Raw genomic sequence first — 20,710 nt, 5'->3', positions numbered from 1 at the left:
GTGTCTCATGAATAAATAAATAAAATCTTAAAAATAAAAAGAATTAGTACCTAATTGAAAAAAATGGTTGGTTTTAATCTATTCATAGTTGTCATTCTTTTTTATTGCTGAATAGTATACTATTATAGGAATATATCATAATTTGCTTATTCATTCTCCTGTTGAAACACTTTGAGTTGTTTCCAGTTTTTTCTTTTCTTTTTTTACCAATTACAAATAAAGTTGGCATACATTTTTATGTACAAGTTTGGTTTTGGTTTTTGTTTTTAGTGGAAATATGTTTCTATTCTCTTGAGTGACTATCTATGAAGAGAATTGCTAAGTCATACTGTAGGTATGTTTATCATTAAAAAAAACCCTGCCAAACCATTTCCCAAAGTAGTCTTACCATTTTATACTCACACCATTAATGTAGGAGAGTTCTGGTTTCTCTATTTTTTTAGCCAATAGTTAGTGTTGTTAGTCTTTTTAAATTTTAGCCATTTTTGTGGGTGTAAATTACCATTTACTGCAGTTTTAATTTGCATTTCTCTGATGACTAATGATGCTGAACAGTTTTTAATGTACTTATTAACCATTTATAAATATCCTTTGTCAAGTGCCTGCTCGAGACTATTGTTTATTTTTATCATTGGGTTGTAGGATATTTTTATATAATCTAGAATTTGTATTTGAATTTGATAGTATCATATAATACTATCAAGAGTATTTTCAGATTTTATCAAGACTATTTTCTTCTAAGCTGTGGCTTGTGTTTTTCTTTTTCTTAATGGTGACTTGGATAAGTGGAAGCTTTTAATTTTGATCAAGTCTATTTTTTTTCTATTATGGTGCTTTCTGTGTCCTAAGAAATCTTTGCCTACTCCAACATCAGAAAGTTATTTTCTTCTGGAAGATATATTTTATTCTAATAGCTTTACAAATTTTAGCTTTTATATATCAGTGTATAATTTATCTCTAATTTTTTGTGTTTGGAATGTGAGCTAAGAGTTATGTTCGTTTTTTCTTTGTTGATATCGTTATTGAAAATTGACTTTTGTTATCAAAGCTTAGAATACAATAACTTGAAAGCCTGAATGCTAATTATATTGTACCATAAAATTGTTTGGCTAGTCAATATATATTTTTCCTTGAGATATAGTTTTCTTGTAGGTAGACCCATTTCCAAGACTAACAGTTAATAATCAACTGACTCCTATTGAACTTGAAATTAAAGTGACATCCAAAACTTTGTGTTGTCCAATGGATGAAAAAGATAGAAAAACTCATCTAAGACTTTTTTTTTCTAGATTCCCTCTTGAATAAAATAAGAATAGCAACATGAACAATGAAAACAAAACCTGATGTAGTCCCACACAATTTTATGATGTTTTTAGTGTCTATGACTGCTACTTGGTTTATATCTGAAAGATACGTCTTTTCTGTTAACACACGGAAGAAGCTCCTTATTTATGTAAATATGCCAGTTTTAAAACAATGCGCAATGGTATAAAACTGAGCATTATTACTTAGTTTCAATAGAAAACCACCACAAAGTTGTTTAAGCAAAAAAGGAATTTGGTTAGATAATATAACTTGAGAACTCCAAATTGGTTAGGCCAAAGGTGAATTGAAAATTTTCCTTATGTAAAGAGAATATTTTAAAAAGAAAGTATTTTAAAATATGGTAACTTTTTAAAATAGTGGAAATGGTTAACTGCTCTCATTCTAAGAGAGTATTACTTGTAGATGCTAAAACTGTACGGAGACTTGTAACAGTCAGAAGCAGGGCAAATTACTTTGATAAAATAGAGATACTTACCTCAAATACTAATTATACTGTTTGCATTAGTTTTCCAGAAATTACGTGCACTTAAAAAAGAAAAAGAACCCCTGGTTTGTTAACTCGGATTAACAGTATTCTTTTCTTCCTCACATTCTAACTGCAGTCTAACTCAGCTTGTTGAGTTTGGTGTAGTGGGTATTTATTTATGATTTTTTAATGAAAACCAAGGAAACGGGGAAGAGGAATAGTGCTGTGCAGATGACCCCTGGGGTCCGGCTGGGACTCCAATAAATGCGCTCTTCCCTGCTGAGGTTATTACCATCCTGTTTGTTTTGCCATTTAGAGAGACTACAAGTTTGCAAAAAGCTGAGCTAGTTGAAAAGCAGAGATCGACTGTCCTGGGGTGCTTTGGTCTGCAGGGGCTTGCTCCCCAGCCCCGGCGTGCAGCCGTGCGCAGGGCCAGGCCGCGCGGAGCTGGTTTGGCTGCAGAGGTCGCAGGGCCCGAGCGCGGCTGCCAACGAGCCCTTTTCCTTCCCGTTTTGCCTGGTCCTATTTCAGGGGCAAGCACAGTAGCTGTAGCCGCGCATAGACTTTTTCCTCTTTCCCTTTCCCCCTCATCCCCCTCCCTAGACCTCTCTGGGCTTTGACGTCATGTGTGCTCCTTTCGGTTGCCATAGCAACCCCAGTCCCCAAGCCCTCGGTCCGTCTCCTCTGGTAGGTTCCACAATGGTACAGGCAGCATCACGCTGCACAATGGTTTCCAGGCAGTGAAAGAGGGTGATTCAGCAAGCCACTCTTCTTCTTCTTTTCAAAAACAAAAACAAAAACAAAAACAACCCTCCCCTTCTTTTTTTTTTATTTTTTATTTTTATGGGGGTGGGTGGTGCTTGTTATATGCTTACCTTTTTTTCTTTTTTCATTTTTACAATTTTCCTTTTTTCTCCTCAGCCCTCAATTCCTAGGGGCTTGAGTGACTTTAAGATCGGGCTTTCTTGGAAATCACCTGTCCATCGTTAATTTTAAACAATTTCCCCCTCCAAAGAATCTATTGCTTATTACAATTTGGAATGTGGTTAATGAAAAACAAGTAGGGAGGATTTCTGGGGCAAACACTGCTGGATCAGGATCGTAGTTCTCAAGCACGGAATGGTAGGTGGCTCTTTGCTCATTCTGGGTTCTAACCTGTTTTTTGGAGGGTGGGGTGATGCCTATTGATTGCTCCTGGCGGGGTGGGAGAGCGAGCATGGGAAAAGTGGGAGAGATGGGGTGGAAAGCAGGTTAATGAAGTGAAGTACCTCTGAGGCAAGAAGCCACCAGCCTTTCCTTCTGTCTGGAGCATCTCTCCCCAGACTCTTGGGCGTGTGGAGACCTTCCTGTTGGGAGTGAGGGTTGGCAGAGGGTGGGAGGGAGCTTTCTTATTGTGACCAGGGGTTTTTAGACCAATGCAGAGCTACAGAAGGGAAGAGAAAAACAGTGGGGGAGAGAGGGAGAGAAGGAAAGAAGGAGGGGTGGGGGGAGAGATACAGAAAGAGACAGAGAGACAGTGAACAGCTGTGCTTGTTAGAACTGCTGGCCTCAGTCCTATATCTAAGAAATGCTCTGGATTCCATCAAACACTAAAAAATCGTGTCTTTAAGTGTGTGTTCATGTTTACTTCCTGAGAGATGCAATTTAAACAAATATTTTGGAACAGATTTATCTATTTTTAGTAGGGAGTGGTATTTATATATTTTAGTTGCAAAACTAAGACATTACTCTTGCAGAGACATCAATCTAGGCTAAATTTGGGCTGGGGAGAGGAACACAGGACGGGGTCAGGTTAGAGATTAGAGGAAACATTGCCACTGCAGTCGCATAGGTAAGGGGTCCCTTTAAGAAAGTGATCTCCTAGTCACAGCAGGCAGCATTTTTTTTTTTTTTTTAATGGCAGAGTTCCCATATTCTGTGCTGGGATACTGTGTCCCCTAGAAATGTCAGAGCTCTTCTGAGAAAAAAAAAATACCAGAAATGAGCATGGCAATACACTTACCAGAATTTGTGTTATTTGTGCCTGCAGCAAAATAAATGTGATTTATTGGAAAATCTTCCAGTAAATCAAGGTTGAGACACTTCAGGAAAAATTATATATGGATTTTTTTTCCTCTCCATTTAAATCTGGAGGCTGTCTCTGCCTTTACCTCCTAGCACATAACTTCCAGGTACTGCAATTTAGCTATCGATAAAGAATGGCCTATCCCATGGCGGTAGGCTCTGAAGGATCACAAGGTTGTTTACATGGGCTGTCTTTGCTGCAGAGCCCGACAGTGTCTGTACAGCAGCACTGCATGCTGCTGGTGTGTTGACGATAACTTTTATGAACGAACCAGAAAGAGGCAGGCTAAGTCATGGGACAGGCCACAGTTCAGATTGAAGGAAAATAAGTGCACTCGGTGATGCTAGCTCAAGGTCCAATTTCTCCCTCTATCCTTAGTCTGCTAGTTGTCAGACCCTGGAAGATCTTGCAGAATGGTGATCAACATAGTAAAAATGGTTGCAGGAAGGATCATTTCTCTCAGAGAGGCTTCTGTAAATCTTCTACCTTTGGTGAGCATATATGTTGTGAATATAGATAGTGATACTCATGAATGAGCTCACAAGCTTCTGACTTTACTTCGAAACCGTTGGATTTCAGGGGTGAGACAGCTTGGATACAGCAGTTTTGCTGCCTCTGGCATGTATTCCCTTTCCTACCTCCATCTCACTCTTAATTGACATAAAGTACTGGAAGAGCTGATTTTATTACACGGAGCAAACTGGATTTTCTCTTCCCTACCCCGGAACTAGCAAGTCAGATGACAAAGGTGGTATGACCTTAGAAATTAAAGAGTCTTCATGCTTCTGCATTTGCACATCACTCCCTCCTGTTGTAAAGTAGCTTTAATTTGATGGGCTCCTGGTGTTACAAAATCTTTGCAGTTTGGAAAAAAAAATCTTGATGATGAGGCAGTAAGAAATCATATGTACAGTGAGAAAATCAGCCACCTCCTGCTGCCTGCTTGCTTTGCTCCAGAACAGCATCCGCTGTTGGGAGGAGTGTGTTTGTCATGCTGGAAGGGGATGTTTGTGAACAGATCCCAGAGGGACCGAGTGTGTTTTGCTGTCATTGTCTGGTACGTCTGCACCTATTAGTATTTAATGGTTTCATAGGATGTAGTCAATGTTTTTCAAGGTTAGAATGAACTGAGACTTCGATTGTGGATGCTATAAAATAAATGTATCTTTTTAAGTTACAGGAAAATTCATACAATTTCCCTTGTTAGCATATGTTATGGGAATATCATAAGCAAAAGGGATCTGCCTAATGTGAAAAAGCCTCCCATGTTTAAAGGTAAAGCGTCCCATATTTAAAGGTTTTTTTTTTTTTTTAAGTTTTATTCTGGCTTTATGTAAATGAATCTATGTCTTTGAATGTAATCTTAGTGAAAAAGTCTTATAATACTGATGATAAAAATAAAGACAAATTGGGGGCTTTCTTGTTTGTTAAACATGGGGGCAGATGCTCTCCTTTCATCCTCTGGTTCTGGTTTCAGGTCACATTTCAAGCTAAAAGACTTTACATGGAATTGGTGTGTGCAAATCAAATGATTGCTTAGTTGCTTATTAGAATGATGGGTCTCAAGACAAGAGAGTCTTCCTTCAATTAGAATAAGAAGTAAACAAATTGACACTTAAAATTCTTTCTCCATGGTGTTTATTATTTCCTCTTGCAGTCTCCTTTAAGCTTTTGGTTGGACATTGCAACACTTTCAGAAGCACAAAGTGTCCAATAATGACAGAGAGGCTTATAAGGCTGTATTTGCTGCAGGCTGAGTATTTCCTCCCCACCACACATGCATCTCTCACACCTTCTTCTGAGGACCAGGACTTAAAGTTGGGCCTGTAAACTGCTGGGGAAATGCTTATTGGTAAAGGAGAACAAGATCCATGTATTTTGTTAGTATATTAAACGTATTTATTGCATTATAGAAATCTGAGATGAGACCCTGCTGAGATGAGAAAAGGTAAAAGATCATGCTGCATATTGATATTTCTCTTTGAAAGAGAAAATGTAATTTAGAATTGGAGCTGGAGTTTTCAGAAATTTGCCTATCTGTACATATTTTCATAGCCAAGTTGTCAGGTTTTGACTAAAGATTCTTCAGTTTGAGTACATTTTGTCCTTGTGAGAAAATCAAGGCAAAGAGGGGAAAGTGAAAAATCTGTATGTTTTAGTTACTGTCCTACACACTCCCCTCCCCATTTCTTGTGATTCTTGGTAGAAACTCTAAATGGAGAACTCAGGTGATATTGAAAATCTTTAAATAAAAATAAGGGTTTTGGTTTGAGAAGTGGACTACAAATCTATACTTATTTTTCGTAAAGAAATCTAGTTGAATTGATGTTTTGGGTCCATAATAAGCCACAATGGCCTTTTTGCTGTTCTTATCCCTGAGATGTGAAAGCCACAGGCTTCTGGAGCTAATACTCCTAGGAATGGAAATTAAAGTTTTGAATGGAAAGAGAAATGACTGAAGGTTCCTGAGAAGCATCCCTAAGCCACAGTTGCTCTGAAATCCCATATGGAGTGCAGGTGGAAAGTGAAGTTCCCCTACAGGGACATTAGGCATTTGCAGAGTGGCCTGCTCAGTAATAAACAAGATTTTTGCTACATTTTGTGTGTGTGTGTGTGTGTGTGTGTGTGTGCTGTAGAAAGTAGGAAAAAAACCCTTACCACCCACAGTGACTTAAAAGACTAGAAATTCATCTTAGTGACTGACTTTTCTTCATAGAACTTGGCCTGCCTCCTGGATTTTAGATGTTAACCTGACTGGGTGCTCCATGTTCTTCCTGAACATGAGTTTTTTCAAGTAATTGTCCTCTTCTCATACATTGGAAATAGGATCTGAAAACACTGAAGGTGAAGTAAAGCTCTTGGGCCCATTTATTTGGTGAGGTTTATTCAGTGCCGGTACTTCCTCTGTCATAGCACTTATCACACAATGCAGTAATTGCCTATTCCGTTTCCTGTGTTCTCTACTGAAGTATAATCTCCATCAGGTACTGACTGTGTCTGTTTGGCACATTGTTGGGACACGATAAATATTCCTTGGATGAATGTCTCCCATGTACAGAGTTCTCCACTAAGAGCAATGGAAGGAAGAGTTTGGAGTCATCTGGGAGCATATAGTCATTTAGTGAGATGAGGTTAAGAAACAGAGATGGTATCTAATCAAGGGCTCATATTAGTATTTTGACAATAAATATAACAGGAATTCAGAGGAGAAAGAAATACACGTGACACTGGAGGCCACATTGGGATGTCTGGGGAGTAGGGAGGTTTGGTGGGGAAGGAATTCCTACTAGTCACTTGTAAGTACCTGGCCAGGAAAGGGACTGTTAGTTGGGACAGAGAGGAGGTTTATTTTGGGTATGGTGAGCATAGTTTCCAAAGCTCTTGAAATCAAAACTTTTGACTTGATAATGGCATACAGGTCTGTTTCCAGCTTTGGATCAGCTTCGGATCAACTTCAGTTTAGTTTTATTCTATTTCATATACTTGAGAGGTTTTTGAACTTCTCCTCCTGCTTTTATTGGTAAAGAACGTAACCCATCATTCTAATGAAGTCTTCCATGAAAAGCGGATTATGCAAACATATAACAGTGGAGCTGTCCCTGTTGACACTGAATAGGGTGCCTTATATCTCAAAACCAAATCCATATCACAAGGGCATATCATATGTCAACTAAAGCACTAATTATTAATTGGGCTTATGTTCAGCTTTTAAAATATCCAGCTACTCTGATGTTGGTAACACCAAAGTTCTTGTGCTTGTGATAAATTTGAACCGAGTGAACTACCTTCAGATCTTTTATTCCCTCATCCTGCATTCCATCATTCATTTCCAATTGTATTTGCCAGCCTTTTTGTTTCCTAAATGCAGATGAAATTCTCTTTAAGTGCTAAAATCAAATTCATTCTGTGTTTTTGCTTTGATTTTAGGCTAGTGTGAGGAACACCAACGGCAGGACCATCTCAGATCTTCGTTATGGCAACTCATGCAAGAAGCTGTTGAATTAGAATCATTTCCTATAGATGAGAAACCATACAAGCAGTGGTGAGTTGCGAATTTTAAAAATGTTCCTTTGCAGAAAGCATGTGATCTCCATAACCGCTTTGAATATTGCATGTGATTTAGTGTATGGATCTGAAGAAATACTGTTCAAAATAATTTCAACTAAAGAGGTGAAAATCCACAGGACAGAGTGTTTGATTGATGGTGCTATACAGAGGAGCATAAAGTCTTGAGGTGCATGGGTACATCGTAAAACACCATGATGCTACCACCCTGCACGATACCAGTCTGCATAAGATAGCTGAAATGAACAATTTTATATGGCTGAGTAACAGTTGGGTAACAGTGGCTTTTATTGTTTACAACATAATTCCGTATTTTACTAATTCATTCCTGCTGGTAGAAGAATTGATTCTGAGCTAAATTATAATGCTCAGTACCTTTCAGGAATACACACACACACGCACACACACACACATTCCTATGTGAATAGAGGAGTATATAAAGAATGCCTATAATATATGTATATTAACATAACATTTAGATCCTTGGAAATAAGAGGAGAGAAATCACATCACAGTTTTATAAAACTCAATTCATAGACATTTACCCTACCCTCCTTTTGCCTAATATAACGATATTAAAAGTGGATCCAGTTTCTCTGCTAGATGGAATAATTTTTAAAACTTATTATTTTATAAAAATATCAGCACACACAGGCAGAATATTTTTTAAAATCAAATGCTTGATGCTTTCTAGTCACCAAAGTTAATAATCAATAGACTCCAGCAGAGATGAACCAGTTATAATCTGTCAAATAACTTCTTTGAGAAATAGCGCAGGACAGTGGTGCTTGTAACACTCCAATAGAAGCTGTTTTGAGTTAGTGATCAATATCTCTCTTTCGTTTGCTTAGTGGCTCGTATAACTCTGGGTAGATAGGCTGTCTTTTGAATTAATGCATAAGCTATAACTGCAGAAGACTGATGAAATTAACCCTATACTTATTTCATATCATGATTTTCATTATAGTCTGCTTACAGTTATATTGAGAAAGTAGATATAATAGTCATCACTATGCTGTGCTTAATCAACATGTATTAAATGCATGTTTGTTACAAAAGACAATAGTATGTTGCCAATAATCAACCATCGTGCATCTAAAGTAAGGGAAGTTTATATGGCTGAACTTAATATTTTGTGTTGTGTGCCACTCCCAGTGTTGTAGAGGACATATATTGCCCCATCTTAAACATATTCATGAAGCAAACGTTTAATGAGAATCTGTGATGTAGATACTATCCTTAACTCGGGATAGATGAAGATAGTATCTGTCTTAAAGGGACTTTCAATCTAAAGAGTGTGGTGCTTACAATAAAATGTGCCATTAATTAGGGGAGATATACTCAAAAAATGTGGTACGTACACGGCTGTTAAATGCGAAGATGTAGGGTGCTAAAGGAAGTGCAGCAGAGAAGGAACTAATACACATAGGATGGAGATTTGTCAAGAAGACTTCTCAAAGGGAGTGATATGTTAACTGAATGCTAAGGATAATAAAAAATAATCAGTAGAAGGGGAGCAGTGGGAATATTTTTCAAGGGTCCAGACGCTTGACAGAGTATGATTTTTTTAAATGAGCACTATGTCATTTACTGCGCTAGAGCATAAATGGAGGTGGAAGGAATGAAGCTGCAGAAGGGTACAGGAGATGTATCATGAAGGATCTCTTAAACGAAGCTAACAAATTTGGATTTTATTCCAAAATAAAGGACTTTTGAAAGGTTCTAAGTAGTAGAATGACATGGGGAGGTTTATTTTTTAATTTGAAATATAGCAAAGACATAGAAAAGTGTATAAGACAAATACAGCTTTAAGAGTAATTACAAAGAAAACTTAATTTATCCATCATTCATTTTAAGGAATAAACTCCCTGTAGAAACCGATGTACTTCTTTAGGATCACATGTGTTTTTTTTCCCCACGAGAGGTGACCACTAACCACTATCCTGCCTTTTGTCACAGTTGTTTCTTGTTCCCTTGCTTTTCTTTGTAGGTTTTCCATCTTACAATCACAATATTATGTTCTTAACTGATTTTGCTAAACATTGTAAGATTTTTCTATATCAATGCATATAGTTTATTCATGTAATTATATAGCATTCCATGAATATAACCAAATTTCTCCTCCGTTTTACTGTTGTGAACATTTGGATGATTTCTGTATTACTTATACTTGTATGTGCAAATAACATGAATTATTTGTATATAAAATATGTTTACATAAATATATTTATTAAATATAGTAAATATTTTTATTATAATTATACATATATTTATAATAAAGTTGTTTAAAAAATAAAAAAATAAAGTTGTTTAGTATATATACACAGTTGCTTGCAAGTTCTAGTATACAGATATGAGCACTTCTTTAGGATAAATATCAAGGAAAGGTGCTATTGAATTTAAGGGTGTGTGCACATCCCATTTTTCTAAATAATGCCAGAATATTGTCCCCAAGCAGTTATATCAGTTTACACTCCCATCAGCAATATAAGAGAAGTTCTATATCCCACCAACATTTGATTTATAAGTTCTTAAATTTTGCCCATCAGTTGAGTATATAATTATATGATGGAAGTATTAATTGGCTTTTTGCTGATTACTAATGACGAAGAACATCTTTTCATTTTTTTATTGGCCATTTGATTTTCCTCTTTTGTGAAGTGTCTGCTCAAGTGTTTATGAGATTTGTCTTTCAAAATAATAACTAGCATTTATTGAGTTCTTCCTGTGTAATAGCATTGTGCTAAGCACTTTGCAGGCATTTTATCTTCAAATCATCCGTATGATTTACAGATAAGGAAACTCAGATTTAGAGAGGTTAAATAACTTGGTAATAGTCACACAGCTAAGAAACAGTGGACTTGCCATTCAAGCTCGGGGCTTTCTGACTCCAGACTTCTTCAATTTTTTGGATAGTGTTTGGAAGAAGATTAGATTGGAGGCAGAGAAAACATCTAAGATGCTATTGCCAGGAATCCAGTTAAAAAAATCATAGGGACATAAATGAATCACCAATAAAACATAATGACAAAGTATCTGGACTCAGTAATGACTGTCGTGAGTGAACAAGATTTTTAAATAGTCTCAAGTTTCAATACCTGGTGGCTAGGTAAAGTCAATATCGGTCATACAGTGCATATTTGTATTCCAGGTGGTGTGGTAGGTTTTAAAAATTATGATTCTGTGATTCAATAAGAAATGAGTTTAGTTTAGGGGACCATAAAATTTTGGATGAAGAGACTATAGTGTTTATTTGGGTCCACTCTTCACTGTTTTAAAATGTGGAACTTGGTGTGAAAAGAGGTGAAAGTGCGTTATTCAAAGAGTCACATGTTACTAAGCCTCAGATTAAGAATAGATAGCAGGCTTGCAAAGAATACAAAAAAAACTTGCCTGATTTTTAAATTATTAAGTGAAAATATAATCAACATACTTTATCTGCCAAACATTTTTTTAAGTCAGTTGCCTCATTATCATTGTTAGCAGGTTTATTTAATGTAGCCCAGAATATTATCTTCTTGCTCACGATTCTCCCAATGAAATCACCAGATCTGATTTGCGATTGTTACCATGTAACTGCCCTACTTCCTTTGATATAGTCCATTGGCTATGCAATAAATTTCCTTCTCCTTATACCATATTCCCATCCACCCACATTTTAGGAACTGATTATCTTTCAAATTGCCGGGGGATGCCAATGTGCTTCATTCTCATAACACACACTCAAGTGTTTCTTACCTCTGTGATTTCCTTCATACTGTCTATTCTGCATATATTCACCCCACCCAACCTTCACTTAGTCATTAGCCATCTTTTAAGACCTTTGCAGATCAACAGCATGGGCATCATCTGAGGCTTGATAGAAAAGCAGTATCCCAAGTTCCACCCAGATCTGTTAACTCTGAATCTTTCAAACAAGATTCTGAGGTGATTTAAATTTTGAGAGATGCTGTTGAGACTCACTCTAGACTTCATCAGATGTTATCTCCTTCCAGAAACCTTTCCCGACTCCTCCCATTGGGGATTCCTTTCTAGTGTTCTCCCAGTAGCCTAGGCATATCTATCTCATTGCATTACCATGGTATTTTATTAACTGTTTATCTGTCTCTGCAACTTAGCTTCTGAGTAATTTGACCCAGATCTAATTATCCTTGAGTTTTCCATGCTAGCACAGTGCCTAATACAAGGCAGTGATACACAAATGTTTGTTGAATGATTGCTTGATGAAAGAAAGAAAAAAGAGTAGGAGATAGATGCACAGAAAGATAGAAACAGAGGCAGGAAAGAGAAAATTACAAGGAGAAAAGACACAAAACCCAAGGGACTACATGGAGAAATAACTAGACTACAAAAAATTTACAGAGAAAATTACAAGGAGAAAAGACACAAAACCCAAGGGACTACATGGAGAAATAACTAGACTACAAAAAATTTACACCTCTGGATACAATCAGCCTGACAGAGAGTCTACAGTCTTATTTAAGTTTTGAGGGATAAATGTGAATATTATTGGCCAACTCCTTCAGAAGCAAGGATTACCTTAATTTCTCATATAGTAACAGTTTAGTTTTATTGTCATTGTTTTTAAGTAAATTTTGCCAAAATTTATTTTATTTTCCTAAACAGTGTGTTCTATCTAACTAGTCAGGAGACCGTTCAGAATATTGTGTGGAAGTAGACAGAGGATGAAGGTTGATTTTGAAGCTGTGCAGGAGACAGAAATAAGAGATCAGGGAGAAGAGAGTAGGCATTATACATAAAAGACCTTTCTTTCTTTCTTCTTCTTTTTTTTTTTTTATAAAAGACCTTTCTGATAATTAAAATTATTTGTAAGTCTGTGCTTTTCAGCACAGTAAATTTTCCAGCACTGCAAGTATTTAACCACCTTCATGGTTGACCAAATATTAACAACATTTTAGAGGTGCTACTACTTGGTATGGGAGATTAAACTCAATGACCTCTATGGTCTATGGTTCTTATGAATTATGAGTCTCCAATTGTTAAGAGTAATACAGGAAGAATGAGGGTTATAATAAAGATTGCAATAGTGGATAACATTTATTGAGTGATTACTTGTGCCATTCACTGTTCAAAGCACTTTGAGTGCACTAATTCATTGAATCTTCATAGAAATCCTACTGAGCATTTCTATTTTACAAATGATGGAGTTGAAGGTGGGAGGTTTAGTAACTTACCCTACGTCATGCAATTAGTGTTGGTAGAGTCCAGGGAGTCTAACTTGGGAACACTTCCTTTTTTTTTAATCACTGTGTTGAATCCTTCTCAGTACTAACAGTGAAAGTTGGACTGAATGGAGCCTTAAAATTTTGATGTGATTTGAATTCCAAGAAATTGTAAAAACAGGAATTCCAAGAAATGATAATAACATAATCAAAGTAAACAGAGATAGAAATGAGCATAACGAGTTTGTAGAACCAAATACTTTACAAATGAGATGAATAAGAGGATATTCAGAAATTTGTCATTACAGTACAATTTTGCCTTGTTTATCAATGGCTACAAATAACCAAGATGGGAAACCAAGTCCTTAGGACTATTTCACTCTTGTAAACCAACATAACTAGCCTTCATAATGTATAAAAATTTAAAGGCTTTTCACCAATTGGTGGAATCTCAGACTATAGCTTCTTGGAAGATGGATTTGGGACTGTTCACTATTTGAGAGGTCCTAAGTAATTTGATGTCATGTCAGGAAAATAATAATGCTGTCTTTACAAGTCGGAATTTTACCGCAGCTTATTTGAAGAGTGAGTTAACATAAAAATTTTACCATATCTCAGATTCTTCATAGAGAATTCTGGGTATTCTAATAACCACTATTAGAGGAACTCCTATTAAAATAAAAGTATGAGATCTTAATGAAAATTTGTATAACATAAAAAACTTTTTCAGAGTAGGGCTGGTTGGAAAATTTAGTCCATAGTTAAGTGGATTCAAGACATGTAATTTATAGTGCAGATACCAGAAATATATATGCTGGATATTTAAAAGTTTTCTTTCTAGTTGTACTTTTGGAAGTTCTAGGTGATTTGTTTGTTCTTTAAATCCCACTTTTTTTTTAATACCTTAAGGCTTACTTTTAAGCTTCTTTAAATTTGAGAGTGAATATCCTTGACAATATTGTCTTTAGAAAGTCATTTATTAATCTTAAGAATCTGCGTTGAAATTTAGTTTAATAAGATTTAAAGACCTTGTACTCCCTCCACATCTCTAAAAATGTTAGGCAAAATCTATGTGAAATAGTGGGTAGGAAACAAATTAAAATATTTTTCATCTTTTATGAATTTCAGCCAGGTGTATCATGTCATATGTTTGTTGACTTCTTGCCAACCAGGGTTTAGGTCAGCAATGTGGAATGTCACAGGCAATCAAATCACATATGTTGAATTTCTTTTTTAGTCTTGATCCTGAGTACAAATGTCTGGCTCTGTATTATAATTTAAGGAGCCAAAACATCTTCTGGTTCTCTGCTTCTGAACCTGATATAATATGTGAAATTCTTACTTTTTTGGTTGAAGAGTATTCTTATTAAAATAGAAATGTTATGGGGGCATCTGGTGGCTCAGCTGGTTAAGTGTCTGCCTTCTGCTTGGGTCATGATCCCAAGGTCCTGAGATGGAGCCTGTGTCTCATTCAGGCTCACAGCTCATCAGGGAACTTGCTTCTCCCTCTCCCTCTGCAGAATTCCCTGCTTGTGCACTCTCACTCTCACTCTTGCTCTCTCTCAAATCAATAAATAAAATCTTAAAAAAAAAAAGTAGAAATGTTATGAGATAAATTGGTTGATTAGCTAACCTGGTAAGCTAACTTGAGTTAAGATGTGAATTGGTGATAATGGATATTGGATCATAGATAACATCCACACTTGGATTAGATAAGAGATTAAAGAAAGGGAACATATGGGAAAGATTTTTGTATGGGGAGGGAATCAAGATTGGTATCAAAGACAGTACTTTGTTGGGGTTTAGCAGATTATTTAAAAATTCTCATTGCAGTTTCTGGAAAAGGAAGAGACCTTGATGTGAGATTCTCATCCCTGCTCGCTCATTAATTAATATTCCCTTGGGCAAATCTTAACCTAGCTGAGCTTCTTCAACTGTGTATGAAGGAGTTGTGATGGATGATGTTTAAATATCTCTTTAACTGTGAAAACTATGTACATTAAATTGTACAGATTGAATTAAAGCGTGGGATAATACCCAAAAGGCCAGGCCCAAGTGGACTACCTTGGTGAGGGTAACCTTGGCCAGTGAAGAGACTTCATGAGAATGGAAAACAGCTTCATGGACAGCTAGAAGGGAAGAATAGGCCAGGTAGAGGCTTATAAGGGTAGAGGCTTATAAGACAGACTTGTCATGCCCAATTTTGCTTTAATCCACCCCCTTTAGTTATCTTTAGTTTCACATTGTCATTCTAAATCAGAAAATAAGGTATTTGAATTATAGGAAGTCACTTCTAATTACCGGAATTTATTATCCATAAGGGAGATAACGTATGCATAGGCAACCAAATTGATTGCATTTACTTTCCAGATTTGTATCTTTCTTTATCTTAAAATTATCTGCTGCAATTGAAGGGCTAGTATGTACAAATTTTTGCTCATTGATTTACTAAGGAGAGGAATCTTTTAAAATTTGCCTTTAAAAATTATATTTTCTAAGCTATATTGGGATTTACCAATGTATTAGGTGAAACTATTGGCATCTTGATTACCTCAGATATCATATCAGTACAACAGATTTACATGAGAGTTAACATATTTTCAATGGGCAGATTACTGTGGTAGAACCTTTGAAGAATGAATATGACACAATTCTTCCCTTACTCTTTCTCTTCCCTCCCTCCCTTCCTTCCTTTCTTCTTTCAAATATTTACTGGCTGCCCCTGTGCTAGCTGAAGCAGCAACAAAGATAAATTCTATTTAGTCTCTGCCCTTAAGCAGCTGACTATCAAATCTGGGGCCTTTGGATGGGAAGAGAAAGGGGAAACGCTTGTAAATAAGTGAATCCACACATAGGATAGTTGCTTTAATAAATAATGAGTTCAGGGAACAGTGAAATTACAAAGGCAACTACTTAATTGGGGTTCTGCAGAAAGACATGAGTCTCAATGCTCGAAAGCAGTAGGGCTCAGACTTTGTGGTCTCATGATCCTTTTGCACTCTTGAAAATTATTAGCCATAAGCTTTTGTTTATGTGGGTTATATTCATTGGTATTTACAGTATTAGAAATTAAGATAAATTTTAAGATATTTATGTAATTCCTTTATGAATTAGCAACAGCAAACCCATTACTTGTTAACATAAAATATCTTTTGGTGGGAGGCCTGGGTGGCTCAGCCGTTGAGCATTTATGCCTTTGGCTCAGGGCATGGTCCAGCGGTCTATGGAGTCCCGCTTCCCCCTGCCTCTCCCCTGCCCATGTCTCTGCCTCTCTGTGTCTCATGAATAAGTAAATAAAATCTTAAAAAAAACTTTTTATGAAAATTACTTTTTATAAAACAGAGATAGTATAGTTACAAAGTGGCATTGTTTTACATTTTTGCAAATCTGTTTTATGATTCATTTAAAAGGAGGGGGCTGAATTCTCCTATGTATTTATGGCTTCGAACTATTGTCACAAAACACATCGTGTAGCCTCTGGAAGACTTTACTATACATTTGAGAGTAAATGAGAGTGAAGACAGCAAACCATATCTTTATATCATTTGGAATTAGTTTTGACCTCAAGAATCCCCTTGAAAGGGTCTTGGAGATCTTCAGGGAGTCTCGTGTACTCTACTTTGAGAACCACTTCTAAAAAGCATCTATCGTATAATAATGAATTAAACTCTCTTTTACGCATCTAGAATGGTACATATTACCTTTAGGAAAACAAAAAATAGTGTGCTTGGTTATTCAGAGGAAGAACTCCAGATGAAATAGACTGTAACCTCCATGAAGACTGTAACCTCTGTTTTACTCATTACTTGTCACAGGATCTGACACATAGTTGATTTTATGGGAATTTCAATGATAGAACATTTTAATAAGACAGATGTACTTTCACAAGTCACTATAGTCCTGGGAAGAATATGATGAGTGCTACAAATAAAGGTTAAATGTGTATTGTAGAGTTGGAAGGAGAGGCCATTTTTAACTGAGGTATTAGAAGGGATTCATGGAGGAGAAGGCATTGGAGTGGAGTTGTGAAGACAATTTTGGTAGTCAGTGTTAGGGTTGGAAAGGTTACTTCTAGAAGAGGAAATAGAATGAGCAAGGAGCAGAGTGCGTTTGAGGTTCAGAAGTTTAGGCTTGAATGTTTTAGGGATGGAGGACACGGTAGTCAGAGATGTGGTGGAGAAAATAGATTTGGGCCAGACTGAGGGAGGTTGTGAGTGAACTAGGAAGGAATTTTGGGTCTGTTTCTATAGATAGTGAAGAGCTGTTGCTGTTTTCTGAGCAGGCTTATGAAAATGATTCTGGCAGCGATGTTGAGAATGGCTTGGAAAGGAGAGAGGATGGAGGCAGGATGAGCAGTTAGAGGGAGGAAAGGAATGATAATCCGGTTTGAAGAAGAGACCGTAAGAACCAGAACCAGAACCAGTAGAAAAGGATCCAATAGATAGGAAGTTCTCCAGGTTTTAGGTAATGTGGAGTAAGAAGTTGTAAAAGAGATAGTACATCAGTCAGTAAGGAAGGGAAATACTGGGTCCTTTATGATTTCATTATAAGCCCAGCCACAGTATGAATAAACAATTTTACACAGGTCTTTGGGCTTTGGTTTTTCCAGATGTAAAATGTAGAAATAGATTGCTTGCCTATTTGTGTCACAAGAGTCCATGTAAGGATAAATGAGCTTTTTTTTGACAGAAAGGTGCTCTATTAATCTAAGCCATCAATAATAAGAATGAGAATGTTTGCCAGGTGTTTTTGCTCCTGTGTTGAAGGCTGTTGTGTAAATAAGAAATAATGGCTGGAACTATTGTCATTGTTAATAATAGTAAAGTCATTACCACAAAATGCCTACACAGCGAACTTGTTCTCTGTCAAATACAAAGTGAGAAGATGAAGCCAGGCATGGAAGTCCATTCTGTTTTATTTATTATGAGTTTTGCTTATTGTAAACTATTTTCCTGGTTATTAGAGAAGTCGTTTTAACAGTATTTGGATTTCATTGTATCTTATTATTTTCATCACTCTATTCTGGTCAGATTTTCCATCACTATCAGAGGCCTCATTATCCTGACTTTTCTCTCTGAAAATGGAAGTGGGACAGCATTCTCTCTGAAAATGGAAGTGGGAAGTGTCAGTACTTGCATCTGTGTTCTTGTTAACTGTGGCTCCTTCAATTAATTTAACACATAGCTGTATGATACAGTGGTCAAGCATGTAAAATAAACTCCAGAGTTAGACTGCCTGGGTTTAAATCCAAATTCTGTTACTTCCTCGGAGATCCTGGTTTAGTCGCATAATCTTTTAAGCTTCAGTTTCCTTATCTGTAAAATGGTACTAGTAATAGTACTGATCTCAAAAGGCCATTGTGAGGGTAATGAATGAAAAGCACAGAGCCTTCCTTAAGTGCTCAGTAACTGCAAAGTTTTGTTTTGGTTTTGATCAAATTTATTACCATTATCATCAACATATCTTCTTTCCTTTCTTTTCTTTCATTTTTTAAATAGATTTTATTTATTTATTCGTGAGAGACAGAGAGAGGCAGAGACACAGGCAGAGGAAGAAGCAGGCTCTCTGTGGGGAGTCTGATGTGGGACTCGATCCTGGGACTCCCGGATCACACCTTGAGCTGAAGAGAGACGCTTTACCCGCTGAGCCACCCAGGTGTCCCAATATATCTTCTTTCCTAATCAGGATCCTTTTCTATACTTTTTTAATCCATTGTTTCTCTACCAATAGTTAATTTGTAACTGCACAATTAGTCATCCTCCTTTTCTTTACCGAGAATAACATTTTGAAGAATTCCCCAAATTTTAAATTTTACTCATTTTCCATCTATCTATCTATCTATCTATCTATCTATCTATCTATCTATCTATCTATCTATCTATCTATCTATCATCTATCTATCATCTATCATTCATTCATTCATCTATCTCCTTCCCTCCCTACTGGTATTTCTTGTACCTAGCAATTCAAGTATTTAATTCTGCTTAATATAAGGGATCCAATAACTTGTTCTAACCATCAGACAGGTATTTCCCATGACACACTGCTATCCTCCCACACAATCTTCCTGTAAAGAGGATTTGCTTGCCATTTTCCTTTTTCACTCTAGTATTTTACTCAGTCTGTTCTCAAGATCTGTAATAGTCTGTTTCTGTCCTTGCTATTGATCATACTTCTAAAGGCATCTTCCCATATTAGCTCAGATCTATTGAGATCTATGTGAAACACATATCAGGCCCTGGATATATAGTACAACCAGACCTATGCTCTGCTCATCAAACCAAGGCTCATTTTTTAATTTATGTAAGTGGTTTAAGAGTTATTGGCCTACTGTGGTCCTGCTCAGCAGTCAGTCAGTTGTTATCTATTACTATTGGCAAATAATGTCTATAAATTCCTGTGAGTTTTGGTCATATGTATCATTGGCAGATTTTTCTGTTATAGTTGCACAGACTGAATATTCATCTACCATTTCTCTCTACGTTGTCTTTCACTTTTATGGGATAGGAACCAAACAAAGGCAATGATCTTGCTTCCTATGAAGAGTTGATTCATATTTGTTAATAGTGAATTTATTCAAATTGTAGAGGGTGGAATGAAAATGACTATTGAATATAGCTGCTAACAGAGAAGGAAAAATGACTGAGTAGTAAGGCAAATCAGAATATATTAGCATTTAATCAGCTCCTTCTTTTACTATTCCAGTATTGAATATCTATCTTAATCAGAAACTGTTTAGAAATTGTAAAAATTGTTTAGATGAATATACCAGGAGGGAGTTTCCTTTTTGAAAATTGTAACACTAAATTTGATATTAGGTCACTGAGATTTCAATTTATCACCTTGGCTTTACCTATCTTTCAGAATGAGATACACTTACTTTAGCCATCTGTTAGTTGTATGATCTTGGCCATGTTACCTAATGTCTGGTCTCTGTTTTCTCATCTGTAAAATGGGACCAACAAAATCATCTATCTTATAAGGTAGTTCTGAGAGGTTAAATTAACTTTCACAAGAGATATTAGATGTAAGAGACATAAAGTTATTAGAACAATGCCTGGCCCAAAACAAAATTTCAATAATTAGCAAGTATTATTATCCACCTGAAATAAAATGGTGGTTAAAAGCTTGATTCTGTAATCAGATTGCTGGATTTGGGTTCTAACTCCATCACTTATTGCTTGTGTAATTATGGACTCATTTTATAGTGTCTCTGAGCCTCTATTTCATTTTTAATTTGGACAGTGATGATATCTACTTTTCAGGGTTTATGTGAGGAATAAATGGAAATCACTTAGTAGAGTTTTCATTGGCTATTAACTATTATTTTTTTAATCCTTATGACACATGCATTGCCTAGCAATTATAATTGTAAATACTTACAGAGAACTTAGTCTGAGCTAGGCAATATTCTAATACATTACATATATTATCTCATTTATTCTTTGTAATGCTCACAATGAAATAGGTACTATTGTTATTATACTCATTTTACAGATGATCAAATTGAGGCATAGAGAAGTTAAGCAACATATTCAAGCTCTTATAGTTAGTAAATGGCAGAGCAGAATCTGTGCACTTATGCATTATACTTTATTGCCTCTT

The 20,710-nt window shown here is 36.2% G+C and overlaps 1 protein-coding gene across 8 annotated transcripts in view; it reads left to right on the top strand.

The window, feature by feature from the left end:
• Window positions 1-2,467: 2,467 nt before the first annotated feature.
• Window positions 2,468-20,710, top strand: part of MAPK10 (mitogen-activated protein kinase 10) — a 298,702-nt gene continuing 280,459 nt past the window's right edge. For 4 of the 8 annotated variants that reach the window (XM_025425548.3, XM_025425608.3, XM_025425592.3 and 1 more), the window contains exons 1-2: window positions 2,469-2,914; window positions 7,785-7,899. The gene's annotated coding sequence lies outside the window, so the exon portion shown is untranslated. Of the gene's footprint in view, window positions 2,915-4,686; window positions 4,915-7,784; window positions 7,900-20,710 lie in introns of those variants that run through there. The other 4 variants (XM_025425571.3, XM_035709557.2, XM_025425556.3 and 1 more) reach the window with 3 other exon arrangements.

The sequence above is a fragment of the Canis lupus genome, chromosome 32 (assembly GCF_003254725.2).
Source record: "Canis lupus dingo isolate Sandy chromosome 32, ASM325472v2, whole genome shotgun sequence".
NCBI lineage: Eukaryota > Metazoa > Chordata > Mammalia > Carnivora > Canidae > Canis > Canis lupus.
This window is presented reverse-complemented; position numbering and strand designations above follow the sequence as displayed.